Here is a 23,735-nt window from a genome sequence, read left to right as displayed (position 1 = left end):
ACAATAGAAGACTTGCTAGGAGAACTTTGAGTGGTATTGGTGAGGTTGTAGATATTCAACCAAATACTATTGAGTTCATCAACCCTTTTGCAACAGAAGGTGAGGAGAACCCAACACAAAATCAACCCACAATGCCTAAGTTTTCATCACATTTCGTACCAACCGAGGAGAGCCTACCTAATGGTACTCCCACATCACAACATCTAACCGGAAATTTCATTGCCAAATCCGCATTTATCCAATTAGTCGAAAGAAGCCAATTTGGGGGGATGCCTAGTGAAGACCTTCATTCTCATATGGAGACTTTTTGTGACTATTGTGATGCGATTTCTCAAATCGGTGTAACTCAAGACCAAATACGATGGGTTTTATTTCCTTTTTCTCTAATTGGCACCGCGAAACAATGGTTGAAAGGCCTTGATAAGGCTACTCTCGGAATTGATTCTTAGAAGAAGTTGGCTCTAGCTTTTTACAAAAACTTCTATCCACCGGAAAACACTAACATGCTAAGAGCTCAAATTACTGGCTTTAAGCAAAGAGATAAAGAATCTTTGTAAGAAGCTTGGGAGAGATTCAAAGGAATTTGTCGCTCATGTCCTCACCATGGACTTAGCGAGTGGTTCTTGGTACAACAATTTTGGAACGGTCTTTATGAAGACTCAAGAAACATTCTCAATATGGGATCAAATGGAATGTTCACCGAAGTTGATGACAATCAAACTTGGAACAAAATTGAGAAAATGGCGGTCCATAACTCACAATATAGTAGACCTCGCAAGGCTACTAGAGGAGGAAAGCATGAAGTAGACTCCATTACTCAATTGGGTGCTCAACTTAGTGCTCACATTGATACCATCAATTTGAAGTTTGAAAAAGCTATGGCTAGATTTGAAGAAGCCTCAAAATCACCAAAGCATCATGTTAATGCCATGACGGCATCTTCATCAATCCCAAGTGGGGTATGTGAGAATTGTGGAACTTTGGGACATGACCAAAGTGAATGTAGGGGAACAAATGAACAAGTGAATGCTTTTCAAGCATACAAGAGTGGTACCCCTTACTCAAACTATTACAATGAAAACACCAAATTCCATCCAAATCTCTCATACAAAAGCCAAAATGTTCAAAACCCTCAACCAACATACACCCCACCTCCCATGAGAAACCAAAATCAAAGACCCTTTTACAACCAAAACCAAGGTTACCAAAATCAAACTCCATACAATCAATAAAATGACCAAGGTTTTGATGTTCAAAAAGCGGTCCTCCAAATGCAAAAGAATCAACAAGAGTTTTTCACTCAAATGCAAAAGGATAGTCAAGCAAAGGAAATCACCATCAACAACATCCTAGCTCACACCAAAATATTGGAAACCCAATTGACTCAACTAGCATCTTCAAGCTCACAAAGACAAAAGGGGCAATTACCACCTCAAACTAATCCCCCAAGACATGAAACGGTTAGTGCCATTCACTTGAGGAGTGGTACAAGGTATGAAGCACCGAAGAAGCAAGTTGAGGATGAAGTTGTGGAAGCTAGTGACAAAGAAGAAGTTGTGCAAAACTCCAAGGATGGAGAACCATCAAAAGAATAAATTTCAAAGAAAAATGAAGACAAGGTCAAGGAGAAGGAGCCCATTGTGATTAACTTCCTTTTCCGAGTCGTCAAGCCAAGCCCAAATTTGATGACCACCTTTGAAAATTTATGGAAATTGTGAAGAATTTGGAAGTCTCTATTCCTTTCACGGAATTAATCAATCACGTGTCGGCCTACGCAAAATACATGAAAGACATCCTCACAAAGAAGAAGTCGATCCGGAAGCTTGAGGCTATCGCCTTCACTAAGGTGAGTAGTGCAATACTTCAAGGGAGTTCACCTCCAAAACTTAAAGATCCGGGAAGCTTCTCAATACCGTGTACCATTGGCGACACCACGATCAACAAAGCCTTATGTAATCTAGGGGCTAGTGTGATCATTATGCCGTACTCGGTGAGTAAAAGGTTAGGGATAGGAGAGCTTAAATGCACCAATATCACACTCCAAATGGCCGATAGATCGACGAAGACACCATTAGGGATATGGGAAGATGTTCCCGTAAGAGTTGGGAAATTTTTCATCCCGGTGGACTTTGTCATTGTTGACATGGAAAAAGACTCCAACATTCCAATCATTCTAGGAAGACCTTTCTTGCACACTGCAGGTGCGGTGATTGATGTGAAGCATGGAGAGCTCACTCTAGAAGTGGGAGATGAGAGCATAACTTTCAATCTTGACAAGACCATGAGAGCTCCCCATTTGCATGAACCATGTTTTATGGTTGATCATTATAGCCGGAAGGATGATAGGAAGAAGTTGGAATTCCAATGGAAGAAGAAAATTGATGATGCTCCATTCAAAGAGCAAGTGAATTATAACAAAGAGAGCTTGAAAAGCTCACCAAAATCAAGCAATGAAGAGGATGGCCTCATTGGCCAAGACAAGAAAGTGGGAGAGTTATCTCTATCAACTCAAGAGATCTTTAGTGATCAAGTAGATGAAGTTTGTGGTCTTTGGGACGATGAGTTTGAAGGGATTTTCAATCCCTATATTGGTAATGCTATCGATAAAGACCGACACGAAGGACAACAAGGGCAAAGGTCTATTGAAGATCTTTATCATGATAATGAACAAGCTTTTGACTACTTCTTCAAGGTGTTGAGCAACATCAACAACACCTTGGACATGCCCCCGTGACATCTCACTAAGGATGAGAGTTTGGTGGAGTCCTCTCCAAACCACCATTTGTAAATATTTCTAACTCCCTAACTCGTATTTTAATTCTCACATTGCATTTTTGTCATTTTTGGATATTTATGCTTTGATCAAGGTAATTATCATTTTTGAGAGAAGTGAGGGAGAGACTAATGATTTTATTGATGTGTAGTGCTTTAGCTTAGTGTGGGGATAGCAATTGCCTAGGCTATTCATGCCTTAGTAGTGCCCCTACAATGAAGAACACGAGATTTGAAGAATGAAAAATGACAAGGGATATGCAAGTGCACGGATGGAACTGAATCCGGGTAGACCAGGGAGAATCCGAGCGTCCTTAAGGGGAATCCGCTCGTCTTCAGGAAATCCGAGCGTCTTTGGCAAAATCCGCCTGTCCATTTTAACTGAAAATTTGAAAATTTGGGACTGTCAAAGAATCCGAGCGTCCCAGCAGAGAAGACGCTCGTCTTGAATAATCCGCTCGTCTTTGAAGAAAGACGCCTGTCTTTTTGCCAGTGTAAAATAAGAAAGCTTGCTGTATCAGAATCCGCCCGTCTTAAGTAGAATTCGCTCGTCCTGCAGTCAAAGAATCCGAGCGGATTGTCTGAAAGACGCCCGTCTTTAGGCGAGAATCCTGAACCCAGAATAGGCAGAATCCGAGCGTCCCGAAGGAAAGACTCCCGTCTTCCCCTGCAGTTTCAAATTTTTCGGGTGTTTTAAATACCCCTTCCCACATTCATTCCTTCATTCATACATTCAAAACACTACCCATAAACCCAAAACTCAAAACCCTCATCCTCTCCATCACCAAAACAAGATTTCCTCAACCAAATTCAACAAAACCAAATTCAACAAAACTAAATCCAAATTTCCTTTTAACAACAATTAATAACTCCTCATCCAACAAAAATCAATCCAAATACCAAAATCTTCAACCTTTAAGTCGATTTTCGAAATACAAAGGCAAAGCCTTTCATCTTAAAATCGATTTGGGTATACTCGGAAATTGAAGGTTTTCACTTTTTTCTTGGTATTTTCATCAATTGCAAGAACAAAAGGATCAACAAAGGCGCCTAAGGCAAAGGCACTCTCAACAAGGCAACAATGTCTTCAAGCAAAGAAAGCCTCATTGGCTATGGTGGTTGCTAGTGCAAACTTGGAAGTTCAACAACAACAAAATCCTCCCTTGGAAGCAACAACATCAACAACTCCGGAAATTGCTCATTACCAAACTATCCGGAGGTAATTTTCATTTCTAACTCCCATAGGGATACATTTGCCAAGTATGCTAGAAAATCCTTTCTACCCACCAAATTCATATGTGAAGATGCCTTGAACAAATTGGGTGTCCTTGAACAAACAAAAGCCTTCTTTGAAGCCATGGGGTTGGGAAAATTGTTTGCTACAAGAGAATTGACATACCCCTCCCTTACCGTGGAATTCTTGAGTTCTTTGAAAGTGACTAAGGTAGAGACTAGAGAAAACATCGAGTTCCGCCTTGCCAATGTGAGTAGGCGCATCACCTTTGATGACTTGAGTAAAGCATTAGGTCTTAGTGATTCACCTAGTTATTACAAGAAGCCCGAAAAATATGACCCCCCTCCTCTTTGGTAGGCGATTTCCGGGAGGAAATTTGAGAACTATCATGCCTGTCGCGCTCTATTAGTCCACCACCCGGGCATTAGAGTGTGGCACAAGGTCATCGGGAATACTATCATTGCAAGAAAAGACACTAACCACTTTACCAAGATCGATTGTATTCTACTTGAGTCGGCCTTAAATATTGGAACGGAATTCACCAAGCCTTACAATTCTCTAAGGCTTTTGGTGGAAAGATGGCTCAATGTTGATTATGGAAAGCAAGGAACTGCTTTTATCGTAAATGGAGGTCTAGTCACTCTCTTGGCTAAGTACTTTGATCCGAATTTCAACAAGTATAGCAAGTATGTGGCGAAAAAAGGGGGTCATCTCATTGACATGGATGCCATGATTAACAAGTACAAGTGGGTCACTCATAACCCTCTTGACACCAAATATGGGTGGCTCACCAATGATGCTAGATCTTTTACTTTGCCTTCCAAGATATGTTGTTTGAGTGTTCATAGAACAAACTACCTTTTTCCCCTCTCAAAGGATGTCGAATACATCATCCGTCAACAAAGGGGTGAAATTGGAATGCCCTCCTCCTCCATTGTCACACCACCCTATCCATTCAAATATCAAGAGTTCAAACCCGAAGGTGTTGAAGTGGGCAATGACTACATGACTCTACTTTTGCAAGTGATGCACAAACAAGCTTATAAGGATCGGGAAGATGCATACTTAGCCCAATATCCAGCCCTCCTTCATTTAGCTAGGCAAGGACTACTTGATCCATCATGTCCTTTGCCTAGTTGGGCGGATAGGGAAATCTTCTTTCCAAGTGCATCTAGGGGTGAGATACCGGGTGACGATGAGGTTGTCGGTGATGAGGTTGTTGACGAGGGCATTGTTGAAGAGGTAAATGAAGAGGAAGAGGCTAATGAAGAAGAAGAAGATGATGAAGGAAGTGAGCAAGGAAGTGAAGAGGGAAGTGGTGATGAGTCCACTTCTATTGAGGAAGATGATGACAATAATGATATGGTGGAAGACTAGCAAGCTTTGGAGGCTCCTACCCTCTTGAGGTTTGTCTACTTATTTCTTTATTTTATTTATTTTATCTTGATCATGGTTGGAGAGTCCTAGCAACATAGAGGACTAACACCTCGGCCCCATTGAGGTGTTCTTATTTTATTGTTCCCACTTTTAAAAATCTAAAATGACAAATTTAGTTTCATGCATTGCATCTTGTGTGCATGAACTACCCCCAAATTTAGGACATTAGAAATAATGTCTATCTCGGTTTGGGGAAGTACATGCATACGCAACGGGAGGTAATCTAAACTACGCTCTCCCTCATAAACAAAAACCCATGCATCATGTAGTGTAGATTAGTATAGCTTGCATTTAATGTAGAAATTCATGCATCATGTTTGCATAATTTCCCATCATTTTGGCCATTGAGGACAATGCCCATATTAGTGTGGGGATGGGGAATTCTAACTTAACTTTTATTCAAAAATCCAAAAAAAAAATCAAAAAATTTCGAAAATCCATAAAATTCTGAAAAATTTGAAAATCCAAAAACAAGTTTATTTCCTTTATAGTGTAGTCATGTATATATTGTTGTATATATTGTGTTTGTTTTATCCTTGTTCACATTGATTGACTACGCCACATCCGAGACATGAGGATCATGAAGACCGCATGGTATGATCTTTCCAATGTCCTTTTTCCTCTTTATGTTAATGACTATGTGGCTTTATTTTGATTGATGCGGTATAACAATGTGAATCTAGGACTTGCATTTAGATTATATGACATACTAGTTGGTAGAAGCATACGCATTAGGATATATATATATATATATATATATATATATATATATGTTAGTTGCATCATGGCATGTAGTTTGCATGGTTAGAAAATTTTGTGAAACCGTCTACTTGGAAAGCTTGACAAGTGTATATAGGCCCTAGTAGATGCTTTTTCTTCTTAAGACTTTGCTTGTTAGAATACTTGTAAAACACCCTATGATGTGTCATGCTAGTATCCTTTGACCCATAGATTAAGGCCTAGTCAAGAGTACCTTGTGGTGTGATAACTCCTTGGCTACCGTTTATTCCAAGGTGACCCTTGAAACCATGCATGCATCCATCATCCATGTTCTACCACATTTTTTGTTATCAAAGGGAATGGGCACAAAAAGAAATCAATTTGAGTTCAATGAAATGAAAAGTGAAAGAAAGTTTGCTAAAATGCATCAAATGAAAAGAGGAGCAAAAATAGACTCCTAAAGCTTCAAATATAAGGCACCCTCACTACATATGGGGTGACTTTGAAAATGTTCAAAAGAAATGCAAAAAAAAGTTGAAAGTTGTCAAGTGTTGAAAAGCCAAAAATCAAAAGAAATGGCAAAGAAAGTGTTCTCAAATGTTATATGCCACAAGAAATTGGGGGGAAAAACAACAACAAAAGCAAACTCCCAAATGAAACTCAAATTCTATCGATCCCTTTATCCACCGTATCCATTTTTGTGCATGGTAGAGAGGGGACGACCCTTCTTCTTGTCTAGGCAAGAGGGGGAATTCCGCGATCCTCCAGTGTTTCTAACACCATAGGGAGTCTATTCTTGACAAAAGCATTTAACGATTGAGGACAAAGGTACCCTATCTTGACACAACTTGGAGGTGATTTATTGGTATCCTTCTAGGCTTAGTAGTTTGAAGAAATTGCATCTATGAAGGAGTGTGTACCCTTGAATTGCTTCCCTTGTAGATAATTTCCGCCACTTAGATGAGGAAAGTGGTTATTCTTTTGTAGATGCATCCATTACTTGATTTTATGTGCTTAATGTTTGGATGTGTCGCCATTTTGGCAAGACCCATCTTGTCTTGCAAGAAGGCATCCTACCTCATGGTTGTCTTGTTGTGAGTTGAAGGGGTGGAGTGAGACCCGCTAATTGTCTCGTATCGGCTATGTTATTAGGTTAGTTTAAATAATGGTCCTAGTCTTTGTCACCTCTTTACTCGGGACGAGCAAAGGTTCGTTTGGGGATATTTGATGTGACCATAATTAGAGCACATTTAGTCCCCGAATTAGCCTTGTTCCCATGCTTTTTAGTGCATATTTGGGTCATTTATTGTCTTTAGTCCTTTATTTTGCATATTCTTTGAGGTTTTGTGTCCTTGGTAGGAAAGGAGTGCAAACCTTGCATTTTCATGGCAAAATGAGGCTAAATTGATTGAATTCAATGACCAAGCATCAAGGAGAGACAAGATTAGAAGGCCTTTGTACATACTATAGTAGATGGGCAATGATGAGAAAAGATTCTTGCATCTCCGAGGAAATCCTCAAGGATTTTATGAAGAAAAAGGAAGAAAAGAAGAAGGAATGAAGCTGTTTGACAATCCGAGCGGATTTCCCTGAAGACGCCCGGATTCCCTCACAGCCTATTTCGTCTTCTACAACTTCAAGGAAGGATGCGCATATTTTTCTAAGACCGGAAAAAAAGAGACCGGAGTCTCCCTAGAGACCGGCGATTCCTCAAGGACTTAACATTTAAGCCCTTAGTAAACCCTAATTTATGTAACTAATCCCCACTATAAATACCCCATTAGTCTAATTAGAAGAGCATGTTCTTCTTAGCAATCTTTAGTGTAGTTAATATCAATCAAATCTCTCTTTAATCTTGTAATCAACATTTAATCAAGTTTTAATACAAGTTTTATTTCCTTAATCTCTCTCTTGTTCATCCTTTATTTTGGGTAATTGAAGACTATTTGGGTTATTATTGGGAGATTGACAACCTTCCAATCAAGCATCAAGTACTTCTATTATTCTTTGCTTTATTATTGGAAATATTAGTAGGTATAATTCTCTTAATCCCTTTTTAATTATTGTTAATTATCTTCATTTATTCATTATGTTTTACTTTGTTGGTATGATTAACAACCTTGCTAGCATGTCCAATATGATAATGAGTGAGTAGTTTCCTTAGCTAGGGTTAATGGGTAATTAGGGGAAACCAACATGGGGAATGATTCATGCTTAATCTAATATGTTTTCATAGTTTATTTGCTTGCTTGTTGTGATCTCAACTTATGCACATGTTATGTTTGATGAAATGCGAGCCTTTGAATCCTTGCATTTTTTACCCATCACCTATCTTTTCAATGAGACTTGTAAGACATAAACCAACTCGAGTCTCATTAGACCATGCATATAGTTGAGTAGGGAAGATTAAGTCGACTTGTAGGTGTTGTACAATCTAATCGATTCGGCTCTGAGGCCCAAACTTTCCTAGGATTGTAAGATATAAACCAACTCGATCCATCACAACAATAATTGCTTGCTTATAATTTGAGAATATGTTCTATGATCAATTCCCATGAATCCCCTATGACCCCATGACACCCTAGTGCTTTTTATCAATTGTTTACATCCCTTTTAATTCATCTTGCTTGTTGATGCCCGTCGTTGTGCACCAAAGATAAATTTATAATTCCTAACTACAACTATAGATAGCGGTTGCAGGGTCGAACCACAGAGAGGCAGGTGTAATTATTAGTTGTCTAATTTCAGTCTAAGGTAACGATTATGTGGGGGTTGTTTTGAATTGGTCTATAACTAATGAGCAATGAACTAAAGAAATGTATAAAATCAAATATAAAAGGGGTACTAAGATGGTCGGTTCACTGTAGTTTCGGCAGCAGCATATTAAGTAGGTCTGAAATAAACACATGAGGCGGGAAAACAAGAGGTCATCTCGGTCCACTCTCAGCAAGTAGCGTCTTTCGATCTCGCTACGGGTCCCTAATATCACTAGTACTGACTCTCGTCCTGAAAAATGACTAATAATCTAAACTTTACCTATCTTTCGATCTTAGCATAGTTTAGTCATTTTAATTGGTAGTCTAACAACTTTCCCTATCTTTCGATCTAATGGGTCGGTCATTTCTTGAGCATTCAACTAGTCGCGTGCACTCGATTCGTCAAAAATAGAATTTAAATCAATTAAAACGAAGCAAAACCTCACGTGGCCAGTCGATCGACCAGGGTGTGCGGTCGATCGACCAGGGTGTGCGGTCGATCGACCGTGGCGCGCCTCAGGTCGTACTATTCTACTGCCGCCTAATCTACAGATTCCCTACATCCTAGCACGAGGTATTTAGCTACTCATGATATTGGTAAAAACAACAACAAGATTAACGAAATAGACTACTGAATTCATGCTTAAATTAACGGAACAAAAGATTAGCATAAAGCTGTAATTATGGCTTCGGGAAACTAATCTATCAATTCTAGCTACGAACGAAATAAAGCAATAAAACTGAAATAATGAACAAAGGAATACCAATAGAAGAATTGCAGGAAGAAAAGCACGAACGAAAGAAATTGTATTGATTGATTCAACTCGGAAACCAAACCCTAATTAATGATAAGTTAAAACTGGATGAAAGCTCAATGAAAACTGAATACCTAAAGCTTAATGTCAGGTTGCGTTATATAGGAATCTAACGTAACAACTTATTCCTAAACCTACAATACATTGGGTTTTCTTATTCTCGATCTTTTACTTCACGTCTGAAATAGCGACTTGGTCAATCGACCACACAAGGCAGTCGATCGACTGAGGTATGCTGAACAGGAGTTCCTGTAAGTCGGGCTCTGGTCGATCGACCATAGGGTCCAGTCGATCGACTAGAGTAGCTGATAATCCGCTTTTAATTCTTCATAAAGTTGTCTTTCAAGCTTCGAAACGCGCACCAAGTTCATCTCTCGAGTCTCTACTTCATGTCAAATGCAATGCAAGGTACTCAGGGACGGATTTAGCTCAATATCTACTCATTTCCGCATAAATCTGCAATATTACATAAAAATACGAAAGTGAACTCACATCTATAGTAGTTTATGCTACTATTTGCCCCATTTCGTCTACTTTCGTAATATTACATAATATAAAGCATATGCATTAGGATGTATAGATGTTAGTTGCATCATGGCATATAGTTGTATGTTAGAAAACTTTTGTGAAACCGTCTACTTGGGAAACTTGACAAGTGTATATAGGCCCTATTAGATGCTTTTTCTTCTTAAGACTTTGCTTGTTAGAATACTTGTAAAACACCCTAGGATGTGTCATGCTAGTATCCTTTGACCCATGGATTAAGGCCTAGTCAAGAGTACCTTGTGGTGTGATAACTCCTTGGCTACCGTTTATTCCAAGGTGACCCTTGAAACCATGCAACCATCATTCATCCATGTTCTACCACATTTTTGTCATCAAAGGGCATGGGCACAAAAAAAAATTGATTTGAGTTCAAGAAATGAAATGAAAAGTGAAAGAAAGTTTGCAATTGCATCAAATGAAAAGAGGAGCAAAAATAGACTCCTATGCTTCAAATATAAGGCACCCTCACTACATATGGGGTGACTTTGAAAATGTTCAAAAGAAAATGCAAAAAGTTGAAAGTTGTCAAGTATTGAATTGCCAAAAATCAAAAGAAATTTGGGGGGAAAAACAAAAACAAAAGCAAACTCCCAAATGAAACTCAAATTCTATTGATCCCTTTATCCATCGTATCCATTGTTGTGCATGGTAGAGAAGGGACGACCCTTCTTCTTGTCTAGGCAAGAAGGGGAATTCCGCGATCCTCCAGTGTTTCTAACACCATAGGGAGTCTACTCTTGACAAAAGCATTTAACGATTGAGGACAAAGGTACCCTAGCTTGACACAACTTGGAGGTGATTTATTGGTATCCTTCTAGGCTTAGTAGTTTGAAGAAATCATATCTATGAAGAAGTGTGTACCCTTGAATTGCTTCCCCTTTAGATAATTTCCGCCACTTAGATGAGGAATGTGGCTATTCTTTTGTAGATGCATCCATTACTTGATTATTGTGTGCTTTAATGCTTGGATGTGTCGCCATTTTGGCAAGACCCACCTTGCCTTGCAAGAAGGCATCCTACCTCATGGTTGTCTTGTTGTGAGTTTAAGGGGCGGAGTGAGACCCGCTAATTGTCTCACATCGGCTATATTAGTATGTTAGTTTGAATAAAAGTCCTAGTTTTTGTCACCTCTTTACTCGGGACGAGTAAAGGTTCGGTTTGGGGATATTTGATGTGACTCATATTTGCGCACATTTAGTCCCCTAATTGAGCCCATTTTGCATACTATTATAACAACATTCCATAGCCATTTTATCCATCAAATGCTTTCTATTTTGCTTTCCTAGTGCATTTTATATGTTTCGTAGGAAATGAGATAATAAGGCGGAAATTCCCGTCTTTCGTGCATATTTGGAAGCTTATTGACGACATTAGATGGACAAGTATGAAGAGGAGGCGAGAATTAAAGACTAATCTCATAAGAATAAGAAGTAATCGAAGAGAAGGATTCTGAAGCAGAATCCGAGCGGCCAGGGAGACAAGACGCCCGTCCAAGAGCCTAAATCCGAGCGTCCAAGCCTTGAAGACGCTCGGATTCCCTTGCTACAATCCGAGCGGATTTGCCCCAAAGACGCCCGTCCACCCCCACAACAATCCGAGCGGATTCCCCTCCTGGACGAGCGGATTGTGGCGTCTTCAGCTGAGATGCTCATCTCTCCGAAAAGACTAGCAATTCCCTGCTTAGAACTCACAAATGTTAATTACTAATTTAGCCTTAGTTAACCTAATAAAGCTCTCTATATATATACCCCACTTTTAAATAATCAAAGCATGAAGTTTTTAGAGTAGAGAGCCTCCACATTAGAAATTCCTCTTAGATTAGATTAGGAATAGATTAGAATAGACTACTCTTTAATCTTTCCACAAATCTCACATTAATCTCTCCTTAATTATTGTTCAAGTTTGTTACTTTTGGGTAATTGAAGATTATTGGGTTATTGTTGGAGGATTGACAACCCTTCATCAATCAATCAAGTTCTCTTCCTTTATTATTTGCTTTATTATTTGGAATCATCTCAAGTTTGGTATAATTCTTTTACCCTTTTTCTCTTTATTGTTTATTTCCTCATTCTCTTATCATGTTTACACTTGTTGTGATGATTGACACCATTAATAACATGTTTACCATGATAATAAGTGAGTAGTCTCTTAACTAGGATTAGTGGGTAATTAGGGGAAACAAACATGGGAATTGATTCATGCTTAATCTAATGTGTTCACATAATTAAATTTGCTTGCTTGTTGTGATGTCAACCTATGCACATGTTCTGTTTGATGAAATGCTAAGCCTATGAATCCTTGCATTTTTACCCATCTCTTATCTACTCAACAAGACTTGTAAGATATAAACCAACTCGAGTCTTGTTAGACCATGCATAGAAGTTGAATAGGAGGAAAGTAAGTCGACTTGTAGGTGTTGTACAATCTAATCGATTCGGCTCCGGGACCCAACTCTTCCTATGAACCGTAAGACATAAACCAACTCGGTTCCTCCACAACATTAATTGCTTGCAACTTTGTAAACATTTTTGTGTGATCAACACCATGAATCCCCTATGACCCCATGACATCCTAGTGCTTTTAAGTCATTTGTTTACACTTCTTAGTTCATTGTTTGCTTTACTTTGTTACTTGCATTAGCCTAGAACACAACTACAAACCCAAATCAATCGTGACACTAGCATAAATTGAGATAGATAGACTTAGAACCCAAAGCACACCGTCCCATGGATCGACCTCGACTTACCGCTAACTAGGTTTTTGTTGAGTATTATAAATGTGTTTGATTGGATGTGTGACGACCAACTCTTGTCCATCAATGGCCTTCCTAAAATAGTAAATCTAATAAACTATTAAAAATTCGGAAACCAGCTCCTTTGGTCCCTTGAACTTCGGTCTTGGCACGCATTTCAAGGCAATACTTTCTTTGATGGATCGCCTTCTCGAGTGGCACCGTCTTCAAGGAACTCCGAAATAAACAAATTACATAATAAATTACATAATTTCCTATTATACATTTGTAATTAAAAATAAAAATAAATCTATTAAATTACAAAACAGTGATACGAGATCACAATAAATTACAACCGAATCGATATTCCCATACATTTCGGGTAATATCAATTAAAAACTAAGGCCATACTAAGTAAAATTACATAATTCAAAAATTACATAAAATTAAAATATGACAATCATAAATAAAATGCAGCATTATAATATGTATGAACATGCCCAATTTTATGCTAAATCGCCTTTAAGGAGCCAATATCGTATATTAATCGGTTTTTACGGATTTGCATGATTTAACCTTTTAAAATCACAATAATTACATAAAATCATATTTATATACAAGTTAATTACCCTAACCATCTTAGGACTCAAAATTAGTCTCCACTAACATTTGACAATAATTAACCTAGATTTCTTAATATTGTTCATGAATGGACCTAAAATACAAAATTATGTCATAAACTTCAAATTAAATCATAAAAATTTCAAATAATTTTAAAATTTGAAATTTAAACTCATGAACATTATGGAAAAATACCATGACACTAATAATGTTCAAAAACTTAGGTTAAAAATTTCGAAAATTTATCGAGAAAAACAATGTTGCGGTTTATCGATTTTAACAATTATCACCATAAAAATATGAGAAAAATTATTTTTATCAACTTTTCACTATAAGATCTGCAATATATGATAAAATGCAACATGTGATGTTTTTCCTTAATCATGAAGTATGTTTTAGTATTTTTACTAATTAAAGTTGACACGGCCATCGCAACCCTATCAAAGATAAAACCTAACGGTCTCAACTAAAATGTAGTAAAGGCAGTCGAGTATCGAATCCACAGGGAGGTAATGCAATTATCAGCTATCTAGTTCTAGTCCTAAGGTAACAATTGGGGGGTTTTGTTTGAATTGGTTTCTAAACTACGATATTTAAGGGAAAGAGAAATTAAGTAGAGAGCAGTAAAAGCAAGGAAATAAGATTAAACTATCAAGAGAGAGGGGACATATCAGGATTTCGGTTCACTACGGTAGTCCAGTGACTCAGCTGTAAATGATTCAGACGAACTAATGTGAGACGGATGTTGAAAGGTCCTTTCGGTCCACTTTCTATCCTAAATTACCACTAACTGAACTTTCATCCTCATTAGGGTAGTCTACTGTTCATAGCAGGCCTATTTAGTCCAATCTTTCGATCTAGGATTAATTTTAGCCAGATTAAAGGGTGACATAGAAGCGTGCACTCAACTAAGTCGAATAAATACAATTAAATTGCTATGGTGACAGGGTCTCACAACTAATTCATCTAATTCATTTACTACATCGTCACATTTCTACCGCAGATCCCCTAATCCCAACATGAAAGGGGTTTAGCTACTCATATTACTAATTAAACTAACAGCAATTAAATTCCCAGCAGTAAACATTATGAAATAAACGATAAATTGCATAAAAGAAAATTAGGGCAGAAGGATAATCGAAGTAAACAAACAATTAAAAGCAAACAAATGATTAATTATTATTAAGAAGGAGAAAGGAATTACAATCCAAGCGAATCCGGCGTAAAGAACACAAAATCCGAGTGAAAACAATCCCAAAGCAAGGTTACGGTGAAGAAGAATGATGTACGTAGCAAAGTTTAACAGTACAGAGTTTGATAAAAATAAAAAAAAAAGATCTCCTAATTAACCTAGTAAAGCGTGCTTAAATAGCAAACAAAATAAGTTTAGCGAAATAAACACTCACGCGGGCTAATTAAAGCCCATAGCCATCAAAACCACTCGATCGAGTGGATTAAAACCACTCGATCGACCAACTTTCAGCAAAAATTACTCGATCGACCAACTTTCAGCAAAAACTACTCGATCGACCAGAAAGTCACTCGATCGAGTACATGGTCTTTCTGCAACTTAAGGGTCGAGTACAAAGTGCTCGATCGACCACTTCTGGGGTGTAGAAACCACTCGATCAAGTGGTAAAACTGCTCGATCGAGTGCTTCATCTTCATTTCAGCTCAAGTCCGCCACCGAATGCCTCGTAATGCATGCCACGACGCTTCCAACTGCAGTATCTCACTCTGGAACAATCCCGTCTCCTCTAAAAGCATGCAAAAAGGACGAAAAAGGGTACGATTCCACTACTTTCGCGTTCATTTCTACAAAAAGGACAAAACGAACCAAAGTAGCCTATTCGGGGCAAAATACCATAAAAACAGTATGAAATTGCATAGAAATACGTGCTGAAATAGGCTAAAAAGACGATACATTAGGCACGTATCAAATCTCCCCAAACCGAACCTTTACTCGTCCTCGAGTAAACTCAAAACTAAAATAATGGAACAGAAATGATAACTCAGAGCTAGCTTAACTTGTATACTTGAACCAGTTTAATGCAACAAAAACTAACAGTTAAAGCTAAACAGTCAATATGCAAACGAGTTATAAGCTGTTCAGAAATATAGCTGACCTATCGACCTTGCAAGACCAACAAAATCGGACTCTCTCGTGGTCACTCTTCTCTCATGAAGCAAAGGGTGAATGTTATATGTAAAAGAGAAGAGAAGAGACAGTCACTCACCTAACTGCGACCTACATAGCATGCATGCAACAAAAATGAAAGACAATTCAAGTACTAATGCACACACTCCAACCAATAATGTCCATCACAGCCGAGGGCTTACAAATAGTTTGGGAATAGTGAGGTTCAGGTGAGAAAAGGCAAAACATGTTATGGAAATGTGGAGGTAAAAGCGTCAAGCTAGTTCCTAACCGGACCATAATGAAACCATCCAAATCTCAACTGACTGAAAAATCAACCACAAGTGCCCTTCATTTGGCACATAACTCACTAAACTCAAACACACTCTCCTCAAAAAAATGGAATAAAGCGGAGGAGTCAGACGGTCACAAGCTTCCCTTTTTTAAACACCGTCTGAAATAGCTAACTGAAACAACAATTTTTATTCAAACTTCTTTCTTTCTTTCTTCTCCTGTTCACGTTCCAGCCTCTTTCTTTTTTTTTCATTTAATTTTTTTTTCTTTTTTTTTTTCTTTTCACTTTCACGTTTTTTTCTCTTTTTCAATACTCTTTTTTTTTCTTCCATAATACTTACACCAACTCCGAAACAAGAAACACGGACCAAACTGCAATGGAAAATATACCGCAAAAGAACATACTAACTAGCTTGACTGGGCAGGCTTAGTTTGGGATGTAGCTAGTGGGTCAAAAAGGCAAATTTGGCTAATGTGGAGTTAAATGGGTGAAGAATATAAAGAAAGGGAAATTTGCAAGCACCTCCCTGCATGTGACACCAACCACGAACCCGAATATGTGCATTTGACTCGAAATTGAATGTCATAAATGTGCAAAAAAGATGAACATGCTATGCAAGGAGTACTACTCTCAATTCCTAATGAACTGGTCATGAATGTCACCAGTTATGGGCTCTAAAACTCAGAATTTTTAAGTAGGTTGCCAATTTATCAGGTCAAGTCTAAACAGTCAGCTATATTTGAACAAAAACTCGTAGACTATGCGTATGACAAAGCTAATAACTATCAATAAAAGTGCAAGGCTCAAGCAAAAAGACAAGTTATAGTGCGATATCATCACGGAAATCGATCGTTCCGACTCAACCTATATGCAAAAATAAACGTGAATTTTTTTAAATTTTTGAAATTTTATAATTTTTTTTGAATTTTTGATGGAAAATAGAGAACAATGCAAGCTGAAAAGTAAACGTGAATGCAAAAACAGATGCAGATGCAGACTTAAAAGGATGCAATACCCTCCCCAAACCAAAACGGATAACGCCCTCGTTGTCCTCCAAAGATACACCAAAGAGATATATACGGGGAACGGGAATATACAACCAACAAAATAAAAACAATAAAATAAAGGAGACAAAATAAAAGAGTAAGAGATACATACAAAATACGAACTTCCCCAAACCAGCCGCCGGCGGGAAGTGAGTAGACCAAGATAGCTACTCGTCGTCGTCATCGTCACACTTGTCACGGCCAACCTCCGCCCCCGTACTCCGGGTCTCTCTCCTCCTCTCTCCTCCTCCGCTCCTCCTCACGAGCTCTCTCCACTGCCACCTCTGGGTCCTCCTCCTCCTCCTCGTCAGAAACCGGGTACCCCTCAGGTGGGTACCGGAAGAAGGAAGGGTGTGGCCAACCCTCCGGGATCGGTCTGTGTCGCCGCAAGAGATACTCGTACAGAGGGTGTAAGGCAAGAGCCATGTCCCTCTCCATACGAGCCTGACGCTCTGCAATCTCACGCAACAAACCGTAAACGGCGCTCCCTTGGTCCAGGATCGCGGGCGCCACAAAGGGAGGAGGTAGTCTAAAAGTAGTCGGTAAAACCGGCTCAGTCTGTGTCTGGTCAGTGGGAGGTGGAGTAGGAGTGGTAGTAGTAGTGGGAGTAGGGGTCGGGTCGGGAGTAGCCGTGGAAGGCTGGGTACTCCCTGAAGGTGTGGACCCCTCTCCAGTCTCGAGTCGCCGCTTCTTGGCGGCAGGTGCATCAGGAGTAGGTCTGGGTGGAAGGTGAAGGAGAGGTAGTGGTGGTAGACGGTGGCCCTTTGCAATAGTAGGCAAGGGCTCAAGACGGGGGAGAGTCTGACAGGGTAAGTCAACAGACAAGGAGCCGTCTATCTTCCAAGTCTGGTAGTCTATAGTGAGCCAATGCTGAGAGAGCATGGCATCCAGACTCAGTGGCCTCTCTCCCAGCGAGGTACTGCAAGTCACGAGGCCAAACGGGGAAAAGGCGACGGGCAAGAATGGGGGCTATGCCACCGCAGGCAATGGTCCCCCCCTCCTTCTTCCCCTGGCTCAGAAGGTACTGGGCGGTCAAGTAGGCAATGTTGAGGATGAAGGGGCCCTCGCAGTCGACGTTCAGGTAACCGCCCAGGATGGCGAGCTCGTTGTTGGTAATGTTGTTCGGCTCCTTTCGGCCGAAAATAGTGCTCCCCATCAGTCTAAGGAAAACACGGACAGGGGGTAGGTGGACGTGATGGAGCTTTCGCTCCTGAAAAGTGGTCTGAGCCAGACACCGCCAAAGCTGACGGTAGACCTTCCTCGGGGCAGCAGTCAAGCCCGTAGAGGAGAGGTCGAGTAACCTACCATACTCCCCTGGTGTCATCGGAAAGGTCCGGTTAAACAACCGGAAGGACACTGAAGAACTCTCGGGGTCAGCCTCGTGTGCCCCGGGGGAGAAGGTAAAAGAGCTGAGAAACTCGAGGCTCAGCTCTAAAAAGGTACGGCCTCTCATAGTGATGAGGCCAGGCATCCCCGTGACCCGTAGTAAGTCACAAACCGACTCGTAAATGCCGAGTCTATCTAGTGCCGTTTTCTCTAGAAAACGGGAAGGTACATGCACACACTTCAGCAGGTTATAAAATTTCGTACGGTGTAAAGCGTTGACGAATAATACCTGCGGATAATCTGGGTGAGGGTCGAGGGAGGTGTCCCCTCGGACCCTAACAGTGCCAAAAGTAGAAGCAGAAGCTGTAGCTGTAGAAGTGCTAGGAGCGGAAGTAGAGGGTATTGGAGCTGGTGCAGCTCGAGACTGTCTACGACCCCGGCCTCTGGAACTCAAAGCGGAAGCTCGTGAAGCAACGGTGTGAGGGACCAGGGCTGCTCTGAAGGCAGCTGTGACTGCTGGCGAGTCCGCCACAGGTGTAAAAGTAGAGAGTGGTGCAGAGGTAGTGGCTATTGTGGTCACCACTGAAGAGGAACTAGCAGCAGTGCTAGCTGTGGTGGTGACCGTAGAGGAAGAGGTAGCCTGAACTGGGCTAGCAGCTGAGCTAGCTGGAGCAAAAACCGTCCCTGCAGCTGAAACTAGGAACACAGGGGCTGCAGTGGTGACTAAAGTGGAGACAGTGGCAACAGCAGGGGCCACTATCTCACTCAAGGACGGACTGGAGGACGAGCTAGTAGATGGTAAAGAACTAGAATCCATCCTGCAATAGAGGGTAGGGGGACATGATAAGAACCAGCATATGACAGCATATTAATCCCCTACTAGTCGAAAAAATTAGACTTCACCGCATAGAATTCCCAACAATCCTCAAACAAGTTTGAATTACAGCATATAATGGCGATAGGGGACGGGAAAAGCAGTTAACAACAGCAGCACATAAGTAACACTGAGGTTAACTAAAGCAATGCAGCATATAAACCGTCTGACAGTCGAAAAATTCGACTGAGGTAGCCCTAATCGCGAGATTTTTGCACAAAATTCGAATGGAAGCATGTTAGGCATCGACAGGGTGTGATAGCAGTCTAAACAGCAGCAATTAAGCGACAAAGAAGCTAATTTAGACAGACATTAAGAAAGAATAACCAAGTGACAGTCGAAAAATTCGACAGTCCTGCACCCATATCGCAAAAATTTCATGTAGAATTCGAATTAAGCATGCAAAACAACGAGGAAGGGGAATTATGATCATCAAGCAAGCTAAGCAAGGGCAATAAACTCAATTAAAGTCGAAAAATCGACCTACAATGGATATTCAAACCCTAAATTCGATTCTTACCTCATAAAATTCAAAAAAAATCAAAATCAAGATACAAAGAAGGTAAAACAAGTGCTTACTTGATGAGAATGATCCTACAGATGCAATTAATCTTCAAATAAACAAGCAACAATAGCGATTTTTTAGTCGAAAAACCGCAAACCCGAAAACCCTTTTAAAACCGAGATAATCAACACAAAGTAAGGGAAAAATAAGGGGCTTTTGAAGATTAATATGTAAACAATGAAATGTAGGAAACGGACTTGGTGATTTGGGCAAGAAAATGGGGATTTGGGGGAATTTGAATCGCAATTAGGGTTTGTAAGACGAAAATTTAGGGGAAAATGAAAGTTAGAACAAAACCATAGAGTATAAGGCGAAAAACTCCCTGTATACTGTTCATTTCACTTGATCGAGTGGTTTTAAACCACTCGATCGAGCACTTTTATGCTCCAGGTTGCTCGATCGAGTAGAATTCTACTCGATCGAGAAGTTCCCCTTTTTGTTCCACTCGATCGACTTAAAAGGAATGCTCGATCGACCAATTTTCACTCGATCGAGTACAAAAAGTACTCGATCGAGGACTTTTCTCGCGTAAGCTCTTGAATTTCCGTCTTTTCTTCCTTGGAATGCGTAAAAACTTCCCCAAACCTGCATAAAAACACACGCAAAAATTTCCCAATATACCAAATACGCATAAGAACAGTCTATAGTCTTAATTCTACACTAAAAGCAGTCTAAAAACTAATTGTCTTAATAAAAGGAATGAAACAAATTCAACGGAAATTCAAAAATTATCTATTACAAAGTGTTACACGGGGCATTTCCCCGTTAATTCCCGACAAATTTCAGTAGCCCCTTGGTGGGCTCCTGACTGGAGGACGTCACCTCAGCAACATTGACTGTCCTCTTCAACTTCCATGAGCATGAATTATCACTTGAAACGGTAGGAGGGGAGTAGTTCACATCCACGTAAGCGCGAACTTTCCTCGTCCTTGCTCCTTTATCACTAGCTTTAGCGTCATCATCTTCAATTTGATTGATAATAATTACACCATGTCCTTTGACAGCTCCTTTATTGCTTTCATCTGTACCTGCAGCAAGGAAAACAGACGAACTTTCCTCCTTTTAGCTCTCAGTCTGAGGCGGAGGGTTAACAATAGCAGCACAATTCTCCAAATTTTCATCCGGAGTGTCAATAATAGGATCAATAGAAGAGAGAGCATTGCAAGGCTGGGCTTGCATGGGAGCTCTCCGGAACTTGGACTGATGAAAAATCAGCTCCGCATCCCCTACCTGGAAAGTCAAAGTCTTCCCCCCGACGTCTATAACTGCACGGGCAGTAGACAAAAATGGTCTCCCTAAAATGATAGGGGTGTGTGCATCTTCGAGGATGTCTAAGACAACAAAATCAACGGGAATAAATAACTTCCCGATCTGAACAGGTACGTCTTCTACTACACCTAGTGACCGTGATAAACTACGGTCGGCCATCTGGACAGTCATGTTGGTGCAACTCAGCTTTGTCAAACCAAATCTCTTAGCTAGAGACAACTCAGCTTTGTCAAACCAATTTCACTCACCGCGCCGGATGATGATGCACCATGGTTAGGAGGATTGAAAGACGGAGGCTTCTGATAGCCTTGTTAATTCTTATGTGGAGGAATATATGGCTGCTGTTGGTTCGGAGGAGCAGTAGGATTGAGCACATTTTGACTACTCCACCTCAAATTGGGATGGACGTTCGGCTCGTAATAAGTGTTGATCTGCCTGTAATGTTGAAAGGCAGCACAAGACTCATAGGAGTTGGGACAATGATCTGAAACATGTCCCTCTCCTCCACATCTTCTACAGACGAAAGGACCGTCTGACACAGCATTCACCTGGTACATCCCTCTTTTGGAAACTCCTCCCAATTCATACTTATCAAACCTCGCCGTGAGAGCCTCTAATGCAGCTACAGAAGAAGATTCGGCAGCTCTCCTTTGATTTCCCCTTGAATTCTCATACTCAGCTTTATGGGTGGCTAAGTCATCAATGATCTTCTACCCCTTAATCTCTCCCATATTCTCAGCAAATCGGCCATTGGCTGCAGCATCAAAAATAGCCCTCTGATCATCATACAGCCCGTTATAGAACTGATTGCATAGACTCTACTTTTCGAAACCATGGTGCGGAATGGTTCGCACCAACTTCTTGAAACGGGCCCATGCCTCATGAAAGTTCTCGTCAGGCCCCTGTTTAAAGCTCGTGATATGAGCTCTAATGGCATTAGTCTTCGATGCAGAGAAGTACTTCTTGTAAAATGCTAAAGCCAGCAAATTCAAGTCAGTTATCCCATGAGTAGCTCGGTCCAGATCCCTATACCACTCCCTTGCAGTATCGCGGAGTGAGAAAATAAACATGGTTTCTTTTATCTGATCCTGAGTCACACCAGTGGGCGCGAGTATAGAGCAGCAATAGTCGATAAAAATCTCCATATGCTTGGCTGCATCTTCATTTGCAGCTCCCCCGAATTGGTTTCTCTCAACCAAGTTAATATAAGAAGGCTTTGCTCGAATTTCCTTGCCTCCCCTGGTAGTTCGAACCCTTTGTAGAGATTCGCAGCTGTCGGCTCAGAGTGACTGGCAATAGTTGCTTCTTCGGCCATTTCTGGAAAGTCCGGAGAAGTGACGGTTTCAACTGATGAAGTAGAAACTGGAGAGCAAGGTGGATCCTCCTCGAAAAGCTCGTTCTCATAAAACCTAGAATGAGAACTAGGCTCTTCCTCTGACTGTTGGTCTTGAAATAATTTCCTCTTTGTGCGCAAGGTTCTCTCAATCTCAGGATTGAATGGTAGTAGTTCACCACCCTGTGACCTGCGCATAAGAAGAAACTATAAATAGAATATAAGAATAGTTTAAGGAACGGACGCCCCATAAACTAAAAGAAAGACTAAAAATAAACAACTAATAATTTGAACAATTGCCTCCCCGGCAACGGCGCCAAAATATGACACGGCCATCGCAACCCTATCAAAGATAAAACCTAACGGTCTCAACTAAAATGTAGTAGAGGCAGTCGAGTATCAAATCCACAGGGAGGTAATGCAATTATCAGCTATCTAGTTCTAGTCCTAATATAACAATTGGGGGGTTTTGTTTGAATTGGTTTCTAAACTACGATATTTAAGGGAAAGAGAAATTAAGTAGAGAGCAGTAAAAGCAAGGAAATAAGATTAAACTATCAAGAAGAGAGGGGACATGTCGGGATTTCGGTTCACTACGGTAGTCCAGTGACTCAGCTGTAAATGATTCAGACGAACTAATGTGAGACGGATGTTGAAAGGTCCTTTCGGTCCACTTTCTATCCTAAATTACCACTAACTTAACTTTCATCCTCATTAGGGTAGTCTACTGTTCATAGCAGGCCTATTTAGTCCAATCTTTCGATCTAGGATTAATTTTAGCTAGATTAAAGGGTGACATAGAAGCGTGCACTCAACTAAGTCGAATAAATACAATTAAATTGCTATGGTGACAGGGTCTCACAACTAATTCATCTAATTCATTTACTACATCGTCACATTTCTACCGCAGATCCCCTAATCCCAACATGAAAGGGGTTTAGCTACTCATATTACTAATTAAACTAACAACAATTAAATTCCCAGCAGTAAACATTATGAAATAAACGATAAATTGCATAAAAGAAAATTAGGGCAGAAGGATAATCGAAGTTAACAAACAATTAAAAGCAAACAAATGATTAATTATTATTAAGAAGGAGAAAGGAATTACAATCCAAGCGAATCCGGCGTAAAGAACACAAAATCCGAGTGAAAACAATCCCAAAGCAAGGTTACAGTGAAGAAGAATGATGTACGTAGCAAAGTTTAACAGTAGAGAGTTTGATAAAAATAAAAAAAAATAAAAAAGATCTCCTAA

The 23,735-nt window shown here is 40.1% G+C and overlaps 1 non-coding gene across 1 annotated transcript; it reads right to left on the bottom strand.

The window, feature by feature from the left end:
- Nucleotides 1-503: 503 nt before the first annotated feature.
- Nucleotides 504-610, bottom strand: LOC141624600 (small nucleolar RNA R71). The gene has a single exon (XR_012534406.1). It is a non-coding gene; the product is annotated as a small nucleolar RNA R71 (small nucleolar RNA).
- Nucleotides 611-23,735: the final 23,125 nt, after the last annotated feature.

This window comes from Silene latifolia, chromosome X, assembly GCF_048544455.1.
Source record: "Silene latifolia isolate original U9 population chromosome X, ASM4854445v1, whole genome shotgun sequence".
NCBI classification, from domain to species: Eukaryota; Viridiplantae; Streptophyta; class Magnoliopsida; order Caryophyllales; family Caryophyllaceae; genus Silene; species Silene latifolia.
This window is presented reverse-complemented; position numbering and strand designations above follow the sequence as displayed.